This window comes from Castanea sativa, chromosome 11 (genome assembly GCF_040712315.1).
Source record: "Castanea sativa cultivar Marrone di Chiusa Pesio chromosome 11, ASM4071231v1".
NCBI classification, from domain to species: Eukaryota; Viridiplantae; Streptophyta; class Magnoliopsida; order Fagales; family Fagaceae; genus Castanea; species Castanea sativa.
In genome coordinates this window covers 60,022,010-60,043,912 of record NC_134023.1, presented here as the reverse complement: position 1 = coordinate 60,043,912, position 21,903 = coordinate 60,022,010, and the positions used below count along the sequence as shown (strand labels likewise).

General features: G+C 35.3%; 1 pseudogene; it reads left to right on the top strand.

Annotated features, from left to right (window-relative positions):
- Positions 1-5,133: 5,133 nt before the first annotated feature.
- Positions 5,134-11,430, top strand: LOC142616840 (putative LRR receptor-like serine/threonine-protein kinase At3g47570; annotated as a pseudogene).
- The last annotated feature ends 10,473 nt before the right edge of the window (positions 11,431-21,903 follow it).

Below are 21,903 nucleotides of genomic sequence, written 5' to 3'. Positions count from 1 at the left end.
AATCTGTTTTTGCATATTGTGTCTCTAAATGGATAAAAAAATGTTTTTCTTCCTCGCCCCATCAATACTGTATTGGAGGGGACTAGGAATTACTTATCTTGGTCTCAAGCTACGCGCAGTTTTCTTAAGGGCCGCATGCTCTGGCATTATTGTACTGGTGCAATCACTATTCCTGTGAAGGGGGCAAGTGAAGAAGATGCTACCTTCCTCAGTTGCATGATTGAATGGGATAGTCACAATCACATGATCCTCACATGGATTCGAAACACTTCCATTCCTTCCATCTCCAATTTGCTGGGCAGCTTTGATGATGCGAAATCAACATGGGATATGTTGGCCAAAAGATACTCTACTACTCACGGATCCATGAAATATCAGTTAGTGGTTGAATTGCATCAACTCAGGTAAGAACCGGGGCAGTCCATCAATGACTACTATGATCAGCTTCGCTTCATTTGGGACCAAATTGACCTTTCTGATCCAACTTGGGCATGCTCAAAAGATGCTCAACAATATGCTGTTATTAGAGATGAATTTCGTCTCTATGAGTTCCTGATGTCACTCCACAAGGACTATGAGCCCATTCAAGGTCAGCTTCTTAGTCGTTGTCCTTCTCCCTCTCTTGATACTGCTGTGAACGAGTTTGTAAAAGAAGAAGCTCACCTTGCAACTCTTCGAGCCCAGGATAAGTTTAATGTTCTGGTCCTTACTCCTTCTGCTCCACCCATAGAGCAACCTCAGCACTCAGATGATCCTTCTGGCTCCAACAATCGTCGCAGACAGACCAATAAAAAGTTCTGCAACTATTGCAAGCGCCCTGGCCACACTATTGAGACTTGTTATCGTCGCAACAAATCTACTGCTGCAGTTGCTAACACTGAGTCTACTCTGCCAATGCCTCCCATTTTAGCTGAGTCCTAGTCTTCTGGATCCACTATCAACCTTTCACCCACTGAACTACAGGAGATCATAGCTCAAGCTGTTCGTATGGCTGGTAATGCATCTCTTTCCACTGTTCTCTCAGTTTTACCCGGTAAGTCTCACACTTGGCTTTTTGATTCTGCCTGTTGCAATCACATGACACCTCACTCGTCCTTATTCTCCAAACTTGACCCTGCTCCACATCCTCTAAATATTCACATAGCTGATGGTTCCACCATGCATGGGAATAGTCTAGGTTTTGTTTCAACCTCCAACCTCTTTGTTCTTGGGGTCTACCATGTTCCTGACCTATCCTATAATTTGTGTTCTGTGGGACAATTAGCTGAACTAGGTTATCGCCTTATTTTTTACTATTCTGGGTGTATTGTGCAGGATTCGAGGATGGGGTAAGAGCTTGGGACTGGCCCTAGAGTTGGGCGTATGTTTCCAGTGGACAATCTTCATCTTCCACTTGTTGCTCCGGTGTCTGTTGCTGCTGCTGCCGCTGCGGTGTCTTCCTTACCCTCTCTCTCACTTTGGCACTCTCGTCTTGGTCATGCACCCTCTTCTCGGGTACAACAGTTAGCTTCTAAGGGTCTGTTAGGTTCTGTGTCCAAAGACAATTTTGATTGAACTTCATGCCAGTTAGGAAAATAGCCAGCTTTACCTTTTAATTATAGTGACTCTATTTCTACTAGTATTTTTGAGTTAATTCATTCTGATGTTTGGGGATCCTCTCCTGTTGCTAGTATTGGTGGATCTCGATATTTTGTTGTTTTTATCGATGATTATTCTCGTTACAGTTGGATATTTCCTATGAAATCTCGTTCTGAAATTTTGCCAATATACAGTAACTTTGCAAAAATGGTTGAAACCCAATTCTCCAAAAGAATCAAAATTTTTCGTTCTGATAATGCTCTTGAATACACTCAATATGCTTTTCAAGCTCTGTTACACTCCTATGGCACTGTACATCATCTAACTTGTCCAGGTACCTCTCAGCAAATTGGTCGAGCTGAACGAAAACTTCGTCATATTCTTGACACTGTTCGTACTCTTCTTCTTTCTGCCAAGGTTCCTCCCCCATTCTGGGGTGAAGCTGCTCTTCATGCTGTTCACACCATCAACCGCATTCCAAGCACTGTCATCCATAATCAAACTCCATATGAGTGCCTTTTTGGGTCACCCCCTGACTATCATCACCTTTGCTCTTTTGGCTCTGTTTGTTTCGTTCTTCTTCAGCCTCATGAGGACAACAAACTTGAGCCTCGATCTAGACTTTGCTGTTTCCTTAGTTATGGCGAAACACAAAAGGGGTATTGGTGTTATGATCCTGTCTCTCATCGTCTTCGTGTTTCTCGTAATGTTATCTTCTGGGAACACCGCTTGTTTGTTGAACTCTCTCATTTTCGTTCTTCCCTCACTACTTCATCTGTACTTGAAGTCTTTCCAGAGAAGTCTCATGTTCCTTCTCCAAATCCTCTTGATCCTCCTTTGGACTTCTCTACTCAAACACCAGATCCTTTTAATGTCTATTATGTACAGGTCGAAGATGAACAGATTGATGACGAGCTACCCCAACTTGAGCCTAGGTCCCCCGCTCCTACTCCTCCTGAAGATCCTCCACAAGACCTTCCATCTCCACAAGACATTCCACCTCGTCACTCAACCCGGGTAAGATCCATTCCTACACATTTACTTGATTATCATTGTTACACTACACTTGCTACACTCCACGAGCCTCAAACCTATCGTAAGGCCTCCACTGACCCTTTATGGCAGATTGCAATGAAAGAGAAACTTGATGCATTAACCAAAAACCATACTTGGGACTTAGTTACTCTCCCTCCTAGACAATCTGTGGTTGGTTGCAAGTGGATCTACAAGATTAAGACTCGCTCAGATGGGTCTATTGAGCGTTATAAGGCTCGTTTTGTTGCAAAAGGTTTTACATAGGAGTATGAGATTGATTATGAAGAGACCTTTGCTCCAGTTGCTCGCATCTCATCTGTTCGTGCCCTCTTGGTCGTTGCTGCTGCTAGAAAATGGGATCTTTTTCAGATGGATGTTAAAAATGCATTCCTTAATGGGGACTTGAGTGAAGAAGTTTACATGCAACCTCCTCCAGGTCTCTCTATTGACTCCAACAAGGTTTGTCGGCTTCAACGAGCATTGTATGGTTTTAAACAAGCTCCTCGAGCCTGGTTTGCAAAATTTAGCTCTACCATCTTTCGCTTGGGTTACACTGCCAGTCCTTATGATGTTGCCTTATTTCTTCGTCATACTGATAAAGGCACCATTCTACTTCTCCTTTATGTGGATGATATGATCATAACTGGTGATGACCTTAGTGGCATACATGAACTCAAAGATTTTCTCAGTCAGCAGTTTGAGATGAAAGATCTTGGACACCTTAGCTATTTCTTGGGTCTTGAAATCACTCGTTTCTCAGATGGTCTTTATATTACTTAAGCCAAGTATGCCTCTGACCTTTTGTCTCGTGCTGGACTTACTGACAGCAAGATTGTTGATACCCCAGTTGAGCTTAATGCGCATTTGACTCCCTCGGGGGGGAAACCATTGTCTAATTCTTCTCTTTACAGACGATTGGTTGGCAGCCTAGTCTATCTCACAGTCACTCGTCCAGACATTTCCTATGCTGTTCATCAGGTCAGCTAGTATTTGTCTGCTCCACGGTCGACTCACTATGCTGCTGTTCTGCGCATTCTTTGATACTTGAAGGGCACTCTCTTCCATGGCCTTTTCTACTCAGCTCAGTCTCCTCTTGTACTCCGTGCATTCTCTGATGCTGATTGGGCAGGAGATCCCACTGATCATAGGTCCACCATTGGCTATTGTTTTCTCCTTGGCTCTTCCTTGATTTCTTGGCGAAGTAAGAAACAAACCTTTGTGGCCCGCTCCAGTACTGAAGCAGAATATCGTGCTCTTGCTGATACCACATCTGAGCTCCTTTGGTTACGATGGCTTCTTACAGACTTAGGTGTGTCTACATCCTCTGCTACTCCTCTTTATTATGATAATCAGAGTGCCATTCACATTGCTCATAATGATGTCTTCCATGAACGGACTAAATATATCAAGATTGATTGTCATTTTATCCGTTATCATCTTGTTCATGGTGCTCTCAAGCTCTTCTCCGTCTCCTCCAAAGATCAACTTGCAGAGATCTTCACCAAGTCCCATCCTAAGGGACGCCTTCGTGATTTAGTTGACAACCTCAAGCTGGTCTCACATCCACCTTAAGTTTGAGGGGGGCTGTTAACGTATAGTATTGTGGGCTTGACCCAACTAGGTTACTTACTTGTATAGCACACATTGTACTACTTGTACTGCACTCATATTTACTTGTACAACACTCATATGCCTCCTATATAAAGACACTCATGTATATTATTTCAGTGAGAAATACAATACAATCATTCAGTATTTCTAACACTTCCAAAAGTGTCATTGTTGAATATGAGACTATTAATACGGTCTCTCTTGTTTATTCTTGATCAATTGATACGATCTCTCTTATCTCTATACTCGGCAGTTGGCATCATAGACAGAATTCAATTACACTCTCATGACTTTCCTACCACTTGCTAAATTTATGTCAATTACGTTTGAGGGGGGCTGTTAACGTATAGTATTGTGGGCTTGGCCCAACCAGGTTACTTACTTGTATAGCACACATTGTACTACTTGTACTGCACTCATATTTACTTGTACAACACTCATATGTCTCCTATATAAAGGCACTCATGTATATTATTTCAGTGAGAAATACAATACAATCATTCAGTATTTCTAACACTTCCAAAAGTGTCATTGTTGAATATGAGACTATTAATACGGTCTCTCTTGTTTATTCTTGATCAATTGATACGATCTCTCTTATCTCTATACTCGGCAGTTGGCATCATAGACAGAATTCAATCACACTCTCATGACTTTCCTACCACTTGCTAAATTTATGTCAATTACGTTCTCTTCACGACACTTCCCTTGATTACGACAGGTTCGATGAAGAACACATAAATGACTCTTCATCAATTTCTATCCTGTCACGATCATCTCTACCATCTTTATAATGGTGCTTTTCCCTGAGCACCTAAGTAGCAGTGAAATCAATCCCTCTGTTTAAACCAAACAACACCCAGTTGTATTTCTTAGCCTAAAAAGAAGAAAAAAAGTGTACCAAATTGCATGGCGCTTTACGGCATGAATTCAGCTCCACCATCCTCATCTTTTTGTGTCAATGTTTTTATTCTTCTCTAGTGGGGTGGCTTGCTAGTAGCCTCTGTGATTGGTGGGAATAATGAGACAGACCGCTCGACGTTGCTTGAGTTCAAAGCCAAGATCATTCATGACCCTCTTGGCGCTTTGAGCTCTTGGAATGACAGCATCCACTTTTGCCAATGGCAAGGGGTAACTTGTGGTCGCCAGCATCAGAGAGTCACTGTGTTAGACTTGCAATCTCTGAAACTGGTAGGCTCCATTTCACCATATATTGGAAATTTAAGTTTTTTGAGAAATCTAACCCTCCAAAACAACAGCTTACATAATGAAATCCCACTTGAACTTGGTCATTTGCAAAGAATTCAATTCTTACAATTGCAAAATAACACACTTAGCGGTAAAATTCCTAGCAATTTATCCAACTGCACCAACATCATGTTTTGCGTGTTGGTTTTAATGATTTGTTTGGAGAAATCCCCACAAAGCTAGGGATCTTGTCAAAGCTCCAATAGTTTGCTATTCAGAAAAATAATATAATTGGAAGTATCCCACCTTCTTTGGGAAACTTATCCACTCTAGAAGTGTTTGCTACACTTTATAATAACTTGGTTGGGAGTACCCCTGATTCTTTTGGCCAACTGACCAAACTTACATTTATTGATATGAGTTCAAATATGTTGTCTGGTACAATTCCTCCCTCAATTTTCAATCTAACTTCATTAGTAAGCTTTGATGTAGGATTCAACCAAATCCAAGGACATCTTCCTTTAGACATAGGAATCACTCTACCGAATATCGAGGCATTTATTATTGGCAACAATCAATTTTCTGGATCTATCCCAATTTCAATATCTAATGCCTCAAATCTAGTAAAATTTCAATGAACGAAAATAAACTAGTTGGAAATGTTCCATCGTTGGAGAAGCTAAATGGAATTTTATCGTTCCTCATTTGCCTTAACCATCTTGGAAGTGGAGGGGCAAATGACTTGAGTTTTCTCTGTTCTTTGACAAATGCCACCTATCTCACAAAATTGCAAATACAAGTAAATAACTTTGGAGGAGAGTTGCCCAAATGCATTGTCAATTTCTCAACTACTCTCACTATATTGAATCTAGACAATAATTAAATATCTGGAAACTTTCCTACTGGGATAGGAAATCTAATCAACTTGGAGACACTAGAGATGTGGAACAATAGATTATCAAGTAATATTCCCTTTGAAATTGGAAAGCTTCATAAGTTACAATATTTGGCTTTATCTCAAAACATTTTCTTCGGGAACATGCCATCCTCCTTGGGAAATTTATTGATTTTGACAAATTTGTATTTAAATGAGAATAATCTTGAAGGAAGTATCCCTCTAGGAAAGTGTCAAAATGTGGTGTATTTGAATCTTCAAGTCATTGGTCTCTCATTCTCACCAATTGGACTAGACTTGTCAGACAACAAATTTACAGGTGTCTTACCCATGGAAGTAGGAAATTTCAAAAATCTGGAATACTTGGATATATCCAAAAACATGTTGTTTGGTGAAATTCCAACAAGTCTTGATAGCCGTGTAAAACTAAAATTTCTAGCCATGAGTAGAAACTTCTTCCAAGGGGTCATTCCTTCATCTTTGGAATCATTAAGAAGTCTCAAAGTGTTAGACCTTTCCAACAACAATTTATCTGGTAACATTCCAATATTTTTGGAGAACTTTGACTTCCTGCAGCTATTGAATTTGTCATATAATAATTTTGAGGGTGAGGTACCAATAGAGGGAGTTTTCAAGAACACAAGTGCAACTTCAATTAAGGGAAATATTGAGCTATGTGGAGGCATGCTTAAGTTCAAGCTTCCTATTTGCAAATACAACAAATCCGAGAAAAGGAAGTTGACTCATTCCTTGACGCTAATAATCTCTATACTTTCTGGGCCTTTTGGAGTAACCTTGGTGATTTCATTTCTATTTCTCTTCTCTTTTAAACAAAAGAGGAGAGAAAGTATTTTAAATAATTCACAAAATTTACTTTTGAATGTATCTTACCAATGTCTCCTAAAAGCTACAGATGCATTCTCCTTCACTAATTTAATTGGTGTGGGAAGTTTTGGATTTGTGTATAGAGGGATTCTTGATCAAGATAGACATATAGTTGCTGTCAAGGTGCTCAACCTTTTTCACCATGGAGCTTCCAAGAGTTTCATTGCTGAATGCGATGCTTTGCGAAATATCAGACATCGAAATCTTGTTAAGGTACTCACAACATGTTCAACTGTTGACTATCAAGGTCATGATTTCAAAGCATTGGTATATGAGTTCATGAGTAATGGCAATCTAGATGACCGGTTGCATCCAACTGCAAGTACAAATGAGGCTCCTTTGGAAGAAACAAATTTGAATATTCTTCAAAGACTAAATATTGCCATTGATGTTACGAATGCATTAGAATATCTTCATCATCATTTTCATACAAAAATTGTTCATTGCAACCTCAAGCCTAGCAATGTTCTTCTCGATGATGAAATGATCAAACATGTGGGGGACTTTGGCTTGACCAAGTTCCTTCTTGAGGCCAGCCAAGATTGTTCCACTAATCAATCAAACTCTATCGGATTAAGAGGGACAATTGGTTATGCTCCTCCAGGTAAATAACTTTACCATTTCTTTTGTTTAATTTATGTTTTTTCACAATATTTCATAATATATTTTCAAGGATGAAATATAACTCAAGTAAGAATGTCCTGTACAAAATTGAGCATGTCTTTAAAAAGCTTTTTTGCTTGTCATAATATTTTTCCAATTATATGTTGCATAACTTGTGAGATTATATCTTTCCCCTTGTTTTTTAATATGGAACTAGATCAATCAAATAATAAATGTTATTTGCAATTACAGAGTATGGTATGGGAAACGAGGTCTCAACCAATGGTAATATCTATAGTTATGGTATACTATTGTTGGAGATGTTCAAGGGGAAAAGACCCACAGATAACATGTTCAAAGATAGCTTGAACCTTCATGATTTTACTAATGGAGTTTCGCTCAAACGGATGATTGAAATTGTGGACCCTACTCTTCATTTGGAAAAAGAAGATATGGAAACACGGACAAATGTTACTCATAGTCAAAATCGAATTGGATGTCCCAAAATTTTAGAGTGCTTGATTTTTATATTTGAAATTGGAGTTTCTTGTTCTATGGAATTCCCAAGAGAGAGGATGAACATTAGTGATGTTGTAGCTCAACTAAATTTGATTAGAGAAAAGCTCCTCGGAACTAAAATATGCAAAGAAAGAGTTCAACTGAATGGTAAATTTTTTATGACACAGTACTTGTTCTAGCACACACTACAAACCTTTAGGGGGACCGGGGGACGAGGATTATATAATCAACACCATGTGATTTTCACATTAGTTCCTTTTATTCATTAATAATGAAAATATAGATTTCGTAAATTTGATAACAATCATATAAGTGAGAATGAATCTAAGGGTATGTTTAGTAACTATTTTTTCTCCATATTTTCTATTTCCAAAAACAATTTTCTATTTTCGAAACTAAAAAACTTGTTTGACAACTAAAAATGGACAGAAAACAAAAATCATTCTCAAAACTCAATTTGTGAAAGAAACTGAAAAATATAAAAGGTTGTTTTCAGTTTTTAATTTTTAAAAGTCAATGAAAATACGCATTTAATTTAATAAATTTGTCTCATTTAATGAATTAGTATTAGAGTTCAATTCTAGTAACAACATATATTAGTATTTTCTATTTTTTTCTTCAAAAAACTATGTTTTTAATTTCAATTAACCAAACATGTTTTGATTTCAAAAATACAAGAAAATTATTTTTTCTTTATATTCCCAAAAACAAGTTTTTGAAAGTGGAAAACAAAAAGGGTTACTAAACAAAAACAGTTTTTGAAAATTGTTTTCTATGATTCAGGAAAACTCTTTTTTTCTCCCAATCAAATTGTTTGTTGAAAACCAAATTTTTTTTCCAAGCCGGCATTTAAGCTATTTTTGATTTGGTGATTTCCACCATTGGAGTAGTTGAGATTTTTGGCACTGGACTTACACTACTTGGTACCTTTTTTTGGAGAAGCTTTGATGACTTTCATGTAGACATATAGGTAGGCTTAAATTACTCCTACAAAGTTTTGATTTTTGTACGTAACAAAATAATCAGACTACTAGCACATCCTTTTGTTTCTTTTAGCAATCACTTATTAGTTTTTCTTGTATTTGTCATAGTTTTCTTGTTCAATTATCTCCGTGTTTGTAATTTACTTTTGATTACCTTGTTATGGTCGAAGTTTCATGTAGAAAATGAACTCCAATATGAGAAGCTTCAGGAATATCGCACAAATATATGATGCATTCTTAAAAACCTAGTGACGTGAAGTGGTGGAGACATACAGGAGTATGAGGAAAAGAGAAGAAACAAATAAATAAAAAATTTAGGCTAATTCTTTTAAACAGTAAGTAGTGGCAAATCTAAATTTAGGCTAATTCTTTTAAACAGTAATTATATATATATATATATATAATTATTTTGGGATATAGTATGATGTATAAATTACTTTCTAAATTTTATTATTTTAGGTGTTTTTGCTTGATGATATTATTTTTTGAAGTGGTTAGTATTTTTCTTACTATTGTTATTATACATTATATTTTCCTAATTTCTTTTGGTACACCTAAAATTTATAAGTTTCAAATATCTTATTTTCTTAAGGAGATTATCTCGAATCATGATAATAAAAACTTATTACCTACTTACAATTAATATTTCTAAAATAAGTGTCAAGTACATTCAAATATATAGCCATCTAGATTGTGTTTTGATATGAGCTCAAATTCTCACTTCCAATCTAATGATTAAATTAAACGAAAATCAAATTAAAACTATAAGAGGAATGGAGAGGACTTGTGATGAGGAACTCTAAAAAAACAACACCAAAACAAATAAAAGTAGAGGTATTAAAAAACATAAAAATTCATTAACCTAAAGTTGAGAGATAGAGAGAGAGAGAGAGATGGACCGAAATGGACCTTATTAGACTAATGTGGACTGAAATGGACCGCATTAGACCAAGATGGATCGAAATGAACCAAGTTGGACTGAAATGGATGGAATTGAAAGGAAGTGGTCCGAATGGACTGAAGTAGACCGAATTAGGCAAAAATAGACTGAAGTGGTCCGAATGGACTGAAGTAGACCGAATTAGGCAGAAATAGACTGAAGTGGTCCGAATGGACTGAAGTAGACCGAATTAGGCAGAAATATACCGAAACTAGATCTAAGTGGACAAGATTGGACTGAAGACTATAATTGACTAAAATGCTATGTTGATATGACTTAACAAGAGCATAATAACAATAAATATTATACTTCAATTTGTAGATATTACATAGATATACATAAATTACATGTACTTGATATACATGTCATTATTTGGGAAATGCATTACTTTTGTGCATCTAGGCTTGATACACATGTACTTGATTCAATTTCTTATAAAACCTTTTCGTAGGCCCAATTGTTTTCATTCCAGTTTCAATCAAGCTTTTTTTGCATTTTATATGCAGTCTCAATATGTTTTCTCTCAATATATGTAAACCTCAGCAGTAATCCAAAGAAGTGGGTTTTTAATTATTAGAGTAATCCAAAGGAGTTTGGTTTGTTGAATAATTAATTCAAGTTTCTCTCTTTCCCTTTATCTGGATTTTTGTGTGTTTGAAAGTGGTTGCAAGATTAATTTGATAGAGTTAACTTTGATTTTGTTGAACTAAAGAAGCAAGCTTTAAACAGAATGACTAGTTTTTGTTGGATTATAAATTTTAAGGTTCTGTCTTACTGCTCTGCATTTCTAAGTGGCTGATTAATGGAACTGAGGAACCTTTTTTTTTTTTTTTTTTTTTTGTAAGTGAAATCACTGAATTGGGTTTAGTTAAATCACAAATGCAAGTTAAAAGTCCTTACCAGGCCTAGTTCGTGCACTGGCGGTTTTTAGGTGTCACAGAGTCACTACCATCAGTGATGGTGCAGCTGAGTTTGTCTACCAGGCTACTGTAAGCATAAGTGGCCATGTATTCAGAGGGTATCTCTATGATCAAGGGTTTGATGAGAAAAATGCATTCCTAAGTATTTCACAACTGCATTTGGTAAGTAGTGGCAGTGGAAGGAAGAGGGACGCCTCTTTATCTCCAATTGTGGCTCCATCAAATACCCATCCGGCCCCTGTGAACTCAAAATTGCTCAATGGTAAGGCCTAACACACTCAATAGCTTAATGTTTCTAGGGCCGTATGAAATGATTAACTTGTTTAAGAGTCAAACGTGAATCATAATGATAGCTTGGAAGATATCTACCTTTCAAAAAATATGAAGTTATTAGGAATTTCACATTAGTATGCAATGCTAAAAAAAGCCTAAAGCTCTGGCGTTTGTATGTCCTTCCTAAGTTCAATTTTCTTCGAACCTTGTGACAAGATGTATTTGGTTTGTACAAGGATTTGTCATTCACAAATTGCAAAGTTGTAACCTTTCATAACAAAGGTCAATTAGAATTATACGTTTCTCTCTAGCTTGTAGAAAAAACTGCAGCCGAAGACATAATAGATTCTTATTGAATTCAAATTATTACAACATATCATGGTTTTCTTATTGAATTCTTTCAATGAAGTTAGATTTGTGAGCATTAAGCCATTAACTAGTTTGAAGTTTCTTAATAAGGTTGGAAGCATCGCTGTTGCTATGTCATTACTTATCAGTGAAGAAATTGGAAAGGCATTGCATTTATCTTTTTCTACATCACTGTCGAAAGGGGAAATGCATTACTTTTGCGCATCTAGGCATGATATACATGTACTCAATTCAATTTCTTATAAAAACTTTTTGTAGGCCCAATTGTTTTTATTCCAGTTTCTATCAAGCTTTTTGTGCATTTTATATCCAGTCTCAATGCATGTTTTCCCTCAATATATGTAAATCTTAGCAAAGTTTTATACTCCTTTCTTCCCTTTACTTTCCCTTTGTATAAGGGGCACAACGTTTTTGATTTAGAGTCGAATTAATAGTGCTTTGGTCTTGTACTGATGTGTATTTTTTTTTTTTTTTTTGCAATTGGTTGAGTGATTAAGAATTCTGTAAATTGTAGTTTCTTGTGCATTCTCTAAAATTTCCTAGGGGTGCTGCAAGTGAAATATGTATAATTTGGTATCTTTATCCCACCCATTGACCTTAGTCAGGCTATCTATCTGAGCTTTAGATATAGGAGACAAGCACAGAAATAATTGATCTTTCTTCGCATGCTATAATTAACTTTCTTTATTCTTTTTTTACATCAGTGACAGCTTTAAATCTATAGTAGAAAAAAGATAATGACATGAGCAAGGGTAGCATGCATTTTTCCATTTTTATTCGCTTCATATTGTCAGTTTCGCAACTTCATGTCCATGTAAGAATTTTCAAGCAGAATTCATGTAGCTACTCCCTTACTTTATCATGTAATCATGTCCTTAAGCATAAACAATTCTTTCTTTTTTGCCAGACAAGTTTTTAAGTGGATCTTTTTGTCGTGCATTGCACAAACCAGTCATGATACTTGATGCAGGAAAATAAAAGAACATTCTCATTAGTAATGCACTTCAACTATAGTTCATGTTCATTTCAACTCTGGTTAGAAATATGCCAAAAATAGATATAAATAAAAAGTGAAGGTGGCCGTGGCTGTGAAACATAATGCCACTCCTTTTTTACAAATTCTATTACTTTCAACATTCTATTTATCAAGCTTTTCACTTTTATATCTGGTCATCATGCATTATTGTAAAAGATAATCACATGTTGTCTCCATCTGATAATTTCCTGAGCTGAGATTTTTCAGCACTCTTTTTTAATTTATGAAACTTTCATAATTGACTTGGAAACAATGTCTAAAACAAATGCATATTTAGAAAATGAGTGTAGACTAAAATGTTCAATTATTGATTTGTTTAACCAAACTTAAATAATTGTAAATAGTCAAAGAGCAACATTGAATTGGGAATTTTATTCTTAACAGCATGTTATTCCTCATCGTATTTATATTGCAGTAATATTCTATGTACTTATGGTGCACCCTGAAGTTGGTTGAGAGTGGATTTCCCAACTCTTGCAAGTGTCAGGGCTCTTTAGTTACTCATGCAGTCCTTGTCTTGGCCCATTATTTAACACAATAAATTTGAGACCATGGTATCTGCAAGTCATAAGTGACTTGTTGCTAAATGATAATCTATTACCTTTGCAATTATTTTCTCTGCTATTTCAGTTCTTGCCTTCTTAGTACTTAATACAGATTCACCTGACTCTTCAGAACATTAACTAAAATTTGTTTGTCATGTGTCAGGTGATGAAAGAGAGATCCACATTTATAGGTTTTTGTTTGCTGGACAAGTTGAGTATCAAAAAATGTTACTGTAAAGTGTCTTCTACAGAATATATATGAGAGAGAGAGAGAGAGAGAGAGAGAGAGAGAGAGCAGAAGGAGACTCCTTTGAAATTCTAATATTAGAAAAACGGCATGTAATTTTTGGGGCTTCTTGGTGACTAGCTGCATGGTTGTGGAATGAAATATGTGTCCTAATTCCTAAATGCTTGATTCATTTGAACTTTTCTTTCTTGGCAGCCAAACAAATCAAAAAAAGCCTTAGCTGTTTATTTATTTATTTTTGGTAGCATTTAGCAATCAATCTTTACAGGGCATGCAGCTAGCTAGTCTTCTTTTGAAGAGAAAGATGTAGAAGGATCTTCCAAAGGTATTCTTGTTATGTCACATTGTGTTGTACTACAGATGCGATTGCTAAGTAATTTTTGGTACTATTTGTCATGATTCAAGAAAATGCTAGTCACATTTAACCTATACTCAAATGTATTAATTAAGTTTGAATTAAGGCTTCTTCTAAGTACTTGTATAAAAATAGTTTGAACTTATAAACACTTAATGTGGGACTCCACTTAACATACAATTATCCAATCCAATCCACATTACTTGGGCTATAGAACAAGTGAAAAGGGTTTCAGTCCATCCTTGGCACACAATATTTGGAGCTCTCCAAAGCCTCAAAGGTAGAAAAAATTGTAAAATGTAAGAAGACTCAATAGGTCTAGGCTACAGCAAGAACAACAGTATTCTGTGGCATTTTAGAAGAATACTAGGAAGTTTGTGTGGATTTACTTAATTTGGTTAGCTTTATTTTTTATTTATTATAATTTAACTTATTAAAATTTCACATTTTTTTTTTGAGGAGATTAAAATTTCACATTAAGTAGGCACAATAGTACTTTTTTTCAACTTTTTAGCAAAAATGTTAATCCATACCCACGACTAAAATGCTCTACGAACAACAGAACATTGCTCAAAAATACCAAATTATTTAAGTGTGACGTTGAAAACATCAAACACTTCATCTTATCATTCATCTAAATTAATAATGGACCACCAAATTTACCCACCAATTCTATTAATGTAACTTATAACATTTTGGGCCCAAATCGCTCTGCGGCCTAGTTGTAATCAGCTTTGGACCTAAGTTCACACATGTCCTTGGTACTTGGAGTTGGAGCCTTGTTGACTTCTTTGTACTGGGGTCTAGTTGTATTGGGCCATGTAAATATTGTGTCCATATACATAATGCTGGGGTCTAGTTGTATGAGGCCATGTAAATATTGTGTCCAGCATTCTCTCTAGCTATGATCCCCAAGCTTGAATTTAGATGCGTCTCTTCGGACTGAACCAAAGGCAGGACGTCTAAAAGTTCCCAAAGCGAATGAAACGAGCTTGTCAAACACGATTCTTGAAGGAGAGATGTTGAATTTTATCAAACTTATTCTGTACTCACGCTTCTGTAATGGAAGACATTATTAGCTTCGATACTTGAATGTTGCCCAACTTATTATTCATTGCTGACAATTCTCTCCCCTCACTGGTTTATAGCTTTTATTAGTGGAAGATACACTTGGTTTCTACCCCCAAAACAACGGTGTTGTTTATATATATATATATATATATATATATATATATATATATAGTATTTATAAGACTAATACGTATTCCATGATAAACTAGTAATAAATTCTTTCAAAAACAATGAATATCCTTGTGGAATATTTCATGTGCTTAGACAGGTTGATTAACACTACGCCCTAATCCCAAGCTGAATGATTACACCTTAATTTTGTAGTGGATTAGGTACATATGCACTACATCGCGCTTGAAAGTTCCCAGAAAGTTTGTTTTTTCTCTACCTTCTTATAAATATGTGCTTTTCTCTAAGTACCTAAGTAGTCGTATTAAAGGCACAACCTGAATAGAGTCGGACCGATCGAGAATATAAAAAATGAAATGAAAGTTGAAGGAATTTATTGAAAAAATTTAGACAATAGGCCATAGGGGAAAAAAATTGCAAAATTTAGAGAGTATAATTAATAATTTAATTTCTTCAAAAAAATATATATATATATATATATATTACTTTTCAAATATCTTGTGATGATGGCCTGATGACTAAAGCCTTATATCCCTGGGAGTGGCAGAGCAAGGATTTGACGTTAGAGGGACAAAATTTATATACACTGATGATGCCAAAAAATAATTAGTTGAACTCCTCATCAATGTAGGTAGACGAAGGCGTTGACCTTGTCCAGAGATGAACCTTTTGTTGCTGTTCTTTTTTAGCTTTATAACTTTTGGTGCTGAAAATTGTCAGCTGAACTCTTTGTCAATATAGATGGACGAAAGCATTGGATTCGTCCAGAGACGAACCTACAATAAGATATGAAATAGAGAAATATGGATACACTGGTGTGGTGTTTGCCAAACACCCTCCAATGATTAAGTTAGAATGAAATTCAATTGTAGTATATGGCAAGAGAATTCAACTTGGAAATAGTTTTTTTGGGATGAGAGTTGTGTACCTCTTTGCCTTTGGTTTGTGTGGGATTTTATAGCCCTTGTCTTCATTATTTGAATAAATATCTTCATTTATGAGATATGAAGTCGTTGGTATTAATGGCTGGCTTTTATTTTCTACCAATGGCTATTCGTCCATTGGTGCATGTACGTTACTCCTTGGCTGCCTGGGGCATTGAATGTCTTTTATTGCTTTGTCCGTCATTGATGTCTGTACGTTACACCTTGCATTGAATAGCATTTAATTTGTCCGTTGAGAAATAGACAATCTTGATAAATTAACACTCATCAGTAATGAATGCGGAGGCGTTATAAACTTCAATGGTCTATTGTTGGTTCGTTAATTACGCTTTTGCCTGTCTTATGTCATTTATAGGGAATTCATTTAATGTATGTTGCAATCATTCATTATATGGATGTTGCTAGCTAGATGGACAATGCTAAATTTTTCCTCTTTTGCTATATGATGGATGAGAGCGATTTTTTTCCTCTTCAGTTGCCCCCTATTCCTGCCATCGTCTTTATGGATGCGGTTGGCATATGAAGGGTGATGAAGCCAAATTTGTCAGTTGATAGGTTTATCCAGGTAGAATCCAATGTGAATGAGTCTGAGACCTGCAAGAGAATAACAATGATGTTTCTCTCCTTCTAGTCATTGCCGTGGTGCTAGCCAATGTGCTTTTTCTTAGGTTTTGAAGTGATTTATGCAGATCTTTGACTTCTCTAACTGTTGGAGGCCATCAATGGTGGTTTTAATGGCTCTTGTAACGCCTCTAGTGGCATTATGAGGTGATTGATTATCTTGCCAACGGTCTTGTACACCTTTAGGTGACTTTATGTTTAGATCATCTACCCATAGGTGACTTTGTGTTTGGATTGTCTACTTGTAGGCAACTTTGGTCGTCCGTCCACTTGTAGGCGACTTTGTGCTTGGACCGTCCACTTGTAGGTGACTTTAGTTGTTCGTCTACCCGTAGGCGACTTTGGTCGTCCGTCCACACGTAGGTGACTTTGTGTTTGGAATGTCCACCCATAGGCGACTTTGTGTTAGACCATCCATCTGTAGGAAACTTTGGTTGTTCATCCACCCGTAGGCGACTTTGTGTTTAGATTGTCCACCAATAGGTGACTTTTGTTTAGACCATCCATCCATAGGTGACTTTCGTCGTTCGTCCACCTGTAGGCGGCTTTGGACGTTCATCCACACGTAGGCGACTTTTGCGTTTAGACTGTCCACCCATAGGCGACTTTGGTTGTTTGGTTCCTTCTACCCAAGCATCACAAGTGGAGAAAATGTTTTTATTCAAATGGTAAGATCACAAGAAAGTAAGTTAAGTCTCCAATAAGCAAATAACATCATACTATAAGTTGCGTCAAAACATGACACTTATAAGTAATGTATGCAAAGGAAATGCAAGTAGAATAAATGTAAACATGGTTGAAGGAGTGAAGTATTGGTAGTAAAGTGTTTGGCGTTCCAAGGGTAAGGTAGCTTCTACTCGTCAAGTTTCTCATGTCGGGTGGTTGTCGTCCAAAGCGACATATTCTAGTTCCTCCATCGGTTCTACCATCTATCTTTGGTCTTCAATGGATGCTCTAAGTCACTCTTCCGCTCTGCCATCAATCTTGCAATGCCTCCTGTGATCATTCTTATCTATCCAAGGGTTGCTCTAGGTTGCTCTTCTGCTCTACCTAGTTGCTTTGGTCCTTGTAAAGGTTGTATCCCAGTCCACCTTTGAAAAATTGCTACAACTTCCCCTTTCTAATAAGGGCTTTGATTTGACTTTTTAGCTCGTAGCATTCGGAGGTTTTGTGTCCATGTTTATGATGGAAGAGGCAATATTTTTCCTTGGATCACTTGTTTGGGTCTCCTTTAGCATTTCTGGCCAATTAAGTGCGGAGTCGTCCTTGATCTGCATCAATACTTGATTCAGTGGAGTATTTAGTGGGGTGAATTTAATGATTCACCCAAATGGAGGCCTCGCCTTCATGAATATAGATTGAATTAGTATAGGGATTCTATTCCCCAAAGTTGTATATATAAATAAAGCTCTATAACAGATTTTTTTCACTAAAAAAATGAAAGTAATAGAGACTTTGTGGATGTGGGCTTTTATGGCCAAACCACATTAAAATTGTTGTCTTCTTTCTTTTGTTTGCTCTCATTTTTACAAAGCAGTGTTACATCTTGGAGCCTCGAATAGCACCAGTAGCTAGCCAACAAGGCTTCCAGTTTGATAATGATTAGTTCCTTTATCATTGCAAATTATTAGCACTAAATTAGACGATTGTCACCCATAATTTGATGATTACGAACAAAAAAGAGCGATGCGTTCTGACAAGATCATACCATCAAGGTTATTAAGAAGCGTCCAATAGTTGCTGATAGATCTTGTAATGAGGGCCTTTTTATGTTTAACAAGTTCCCTTTTTTTTTTTTTTGGCTTTCTAGATAATATCTTTTGAAGAATACTTAAATAAAAAGAGACGGTCCATTTCACATTATATTTTATGAATTTAACACTATACTCATTAAACGTTATTTTAAAATTTGAATAATGCAACATTAGATGTATATTTAAATTTCAAATAATTAATTTTAGAGATTAACTTTTGTAAGGATATAGTGTAAAACTCATGTTTTACCCCTCCAATTTCAACATAGGAAAAAGTTTCTCTCCAAATTAGTTTGGAGGGAAACCCTTCAAACTTATCAAATACTTTTATATTGAGTGTGAAATTTGAAAATCTAACCTTTGGATTGCATATTCTTATTATATTATTCATGCTTGCAAAATTTCAAGAAAATCAAAAATCAATTGCTATGTCATCAAACATATGTTAAAATTTCAAGTTTTTGTAATCTAAAATTGTGTATTAAAAATAAGTTCATTGATCAAATAGTAAATAAAATCCGATTTGAACGAAATTTGATATGCATGTTAAGAACATAAGGAACATGAAATTCTACGGTTAGATTTTCAAAATTCACACATAAAAAAAAGATATATGATAAGTTTGAAGGGTTTCTCTCTAAACTAGTTTGGAGAGAAACTTTGTTCTTCAACATATCACATTATCTTATCATATATTTAAGAATAAGTACAATCACACCCAATCAATTCTAATACCCGTATATAAATCCAACTAAATTAGGATTTATTAAGATATTATTAGGTGTTGTAGAATGTATTGAATTTTAAGTAAAATGTTGATGTGGCAACCTTTTATTGGTGTAAAACATAGATTTTACACCCCATCGTTACCAAATTTGGGCTCTTGATTTTAATGAAGAAATTGATCATTTTCCAATTCAAGAAAAAAACCAATGAATGGTCAGCTGTGAATTAGATTGAAGTGGATGGAAGTGGACTAAAGTGAACCAAAATTGGAATAAATTGGACCAAAATGGACCAAAATTGACCGAAAATGAAAGAACTTGTCTATGAAACTTGAATGCCAAGTAGCATTGACTGAATTAGTTGCACTCTCCCAGCAACAACATTTAAGCTGACCAATTTAATTTATCCAGCAACAAACTTTGAAGAGATGAGGGGAAGGCCAAAGTATTTGAAATTAAGAGAACACACTTTAAGTATTAAAATATTCTGTTAAAACAAAATTACACTTAAAATACATTAAAATCAGTTGAAATCGGGTCACCAATATACGATTTTAAAAAAGAAGCCAAGTTTCCAAATAATTTCAGGGCAATGCCAATTTAAGTAAATAAATAATATTAAAAGTATTATTTTACAAATTTAACCAAAATCTTAGGGTGATTTTTATGCACATAGCTCTTGAATGTAGATCAATCGTGTCTATTTGGACTGAACCAAAGGCAACACTTCTAGCAGTTCCCAAAGCGAATGAAAAGGGCTTGTCAAACACGATTCTTGAAGGCGAAATGTTGAATTTTATCAAACTTATTCTATACTCACATATGAGTATGTGCCACATAGCTTCTATAATGGAAGACATTATTAGCTTCGATACTTGAATGTTGCCCAACTTATTCAGTGCTCACAATTCTGTCCCCTCACTGGTTTATAACTTTTATAGTGGAAGATACATTTAGTTTCTACCCCCAAAACAATAGTGTTGTTTACATTATTATGTACTAGCTTATAACACCATGCATATGCATGGATACATTTAAAAATATACAATAAGATGCATAATATAATTCCTATATATATAATTTAAATATTATTGATAGTCATTTTTATATTTTGTTAACTCTTTAAAAAATTTTGTAAGGATATTATTAGATATAAAATGTAAATTGTTCGTGTTTTTTTATAAAAAAAAATTATTGTGAAGCACTTTTTTTTTTTCTTTTACGATTTATTTATTCTAGACTTTTTGGTTTTTGTACTTAATAACTTACTTGGATGAATATTTATGATGTGATTCCACATTTGATTCTAAAATTAAGAAATAAAACTCTTTAAAAGTAAATAATTTAGGACACATGGCACAAAATTGAAACTCTAATTTGGAATTCTAATTTGATTTTCTCTCAGATTTATCTATTATTATATACTAGCTTGTAACTCCATACAAATGCATGGATATACTTAAAGATATACAATAAGATGTATAATATAATTCCTATATATATATATATATATATATATATATATATATATATAATTTAAATACTTTAATTAAGGGCCTGTTTGGTTGAGTGGTTTAAATCCATATTTTCAGTTTTTAAACAACCTTACACACATTTTCACACACTTTTTCATTCACATGTATTTCAAAAAACTACAAACAACATTACTCAAACTCTTCTACCAAACGAGCCCTAAAAGATCTAAAGCTATATAAAATAAGTAGTCTAATTCATTTCCAAATGCATTTATCGCTTATAGAAGTATTTTGATAGCACCAGTTACAATTTCTTACACAAAAAGAAATTATAGAAGTTTTTTGATAGAGCCTATTACATTTCTTACACAAAAAGAAAATTTTTAAAATTAAAAATGGAAAAATCTTACTTAAAAATAACTATGCTAAGTGTATGTTTAGATAGTGGCCACGTCCAATTATCAAAAAAAAAAAAAAAAAGCGGCCACGTCTAGCGTTTTTGCGTGTCCAACGTTTTATGTGGGTCCTATGCATTGTTTATAGGACCCGCAAGTACTTTTTTTCTAAAAAAATAAATTTAAAACTGAGTCTCACGGTACTATTTATACATTTAAAAATTACTTTGTTACAATTTTTTTAATTTTCAATAATAAATAATATCTAAATAGACTTTACGAGTCTTGTAATTTAACTCATATTTATGAGAGCTATGGTTCGAATAATCTCCCTTTTTTTTTTTTTTTGGTTGCAACTATCAAATTTTAACAATAAAAAAGATGTTGGGTGTGTGGCACACGTGGGTTCCAGCCCACACTTGATGGAATAGCTCAATTAATGAGCTTGTCTCTAAAGTCTTCAAGCCAACCATCTGCAACCATGTCTCTTAATCAGACTTAAGCGTGTGGGACACGCTAAAGGGTCTGGAAACGTGTATTTTGGGCTCAGCCGAGTACGGACGCTGCACTTCCAAATCCTTAAACTACACCAAATAAACACACCTTTGGTTTAACTATAGCATTCCACGTGGATCATGGGTACCCGGTCCGATTAATTAAAGATGATCGGACCGACTATAATCCCCAAAATTCTCGCACCAAATTTCTTCTCTCTCGCTCTCGTTATAAATTTGCCACTTCTTGAGATTCTATACATAGCCAAATTAGCCTTCCCTCACAATACACACTTGTACCAACTGCCTCTTC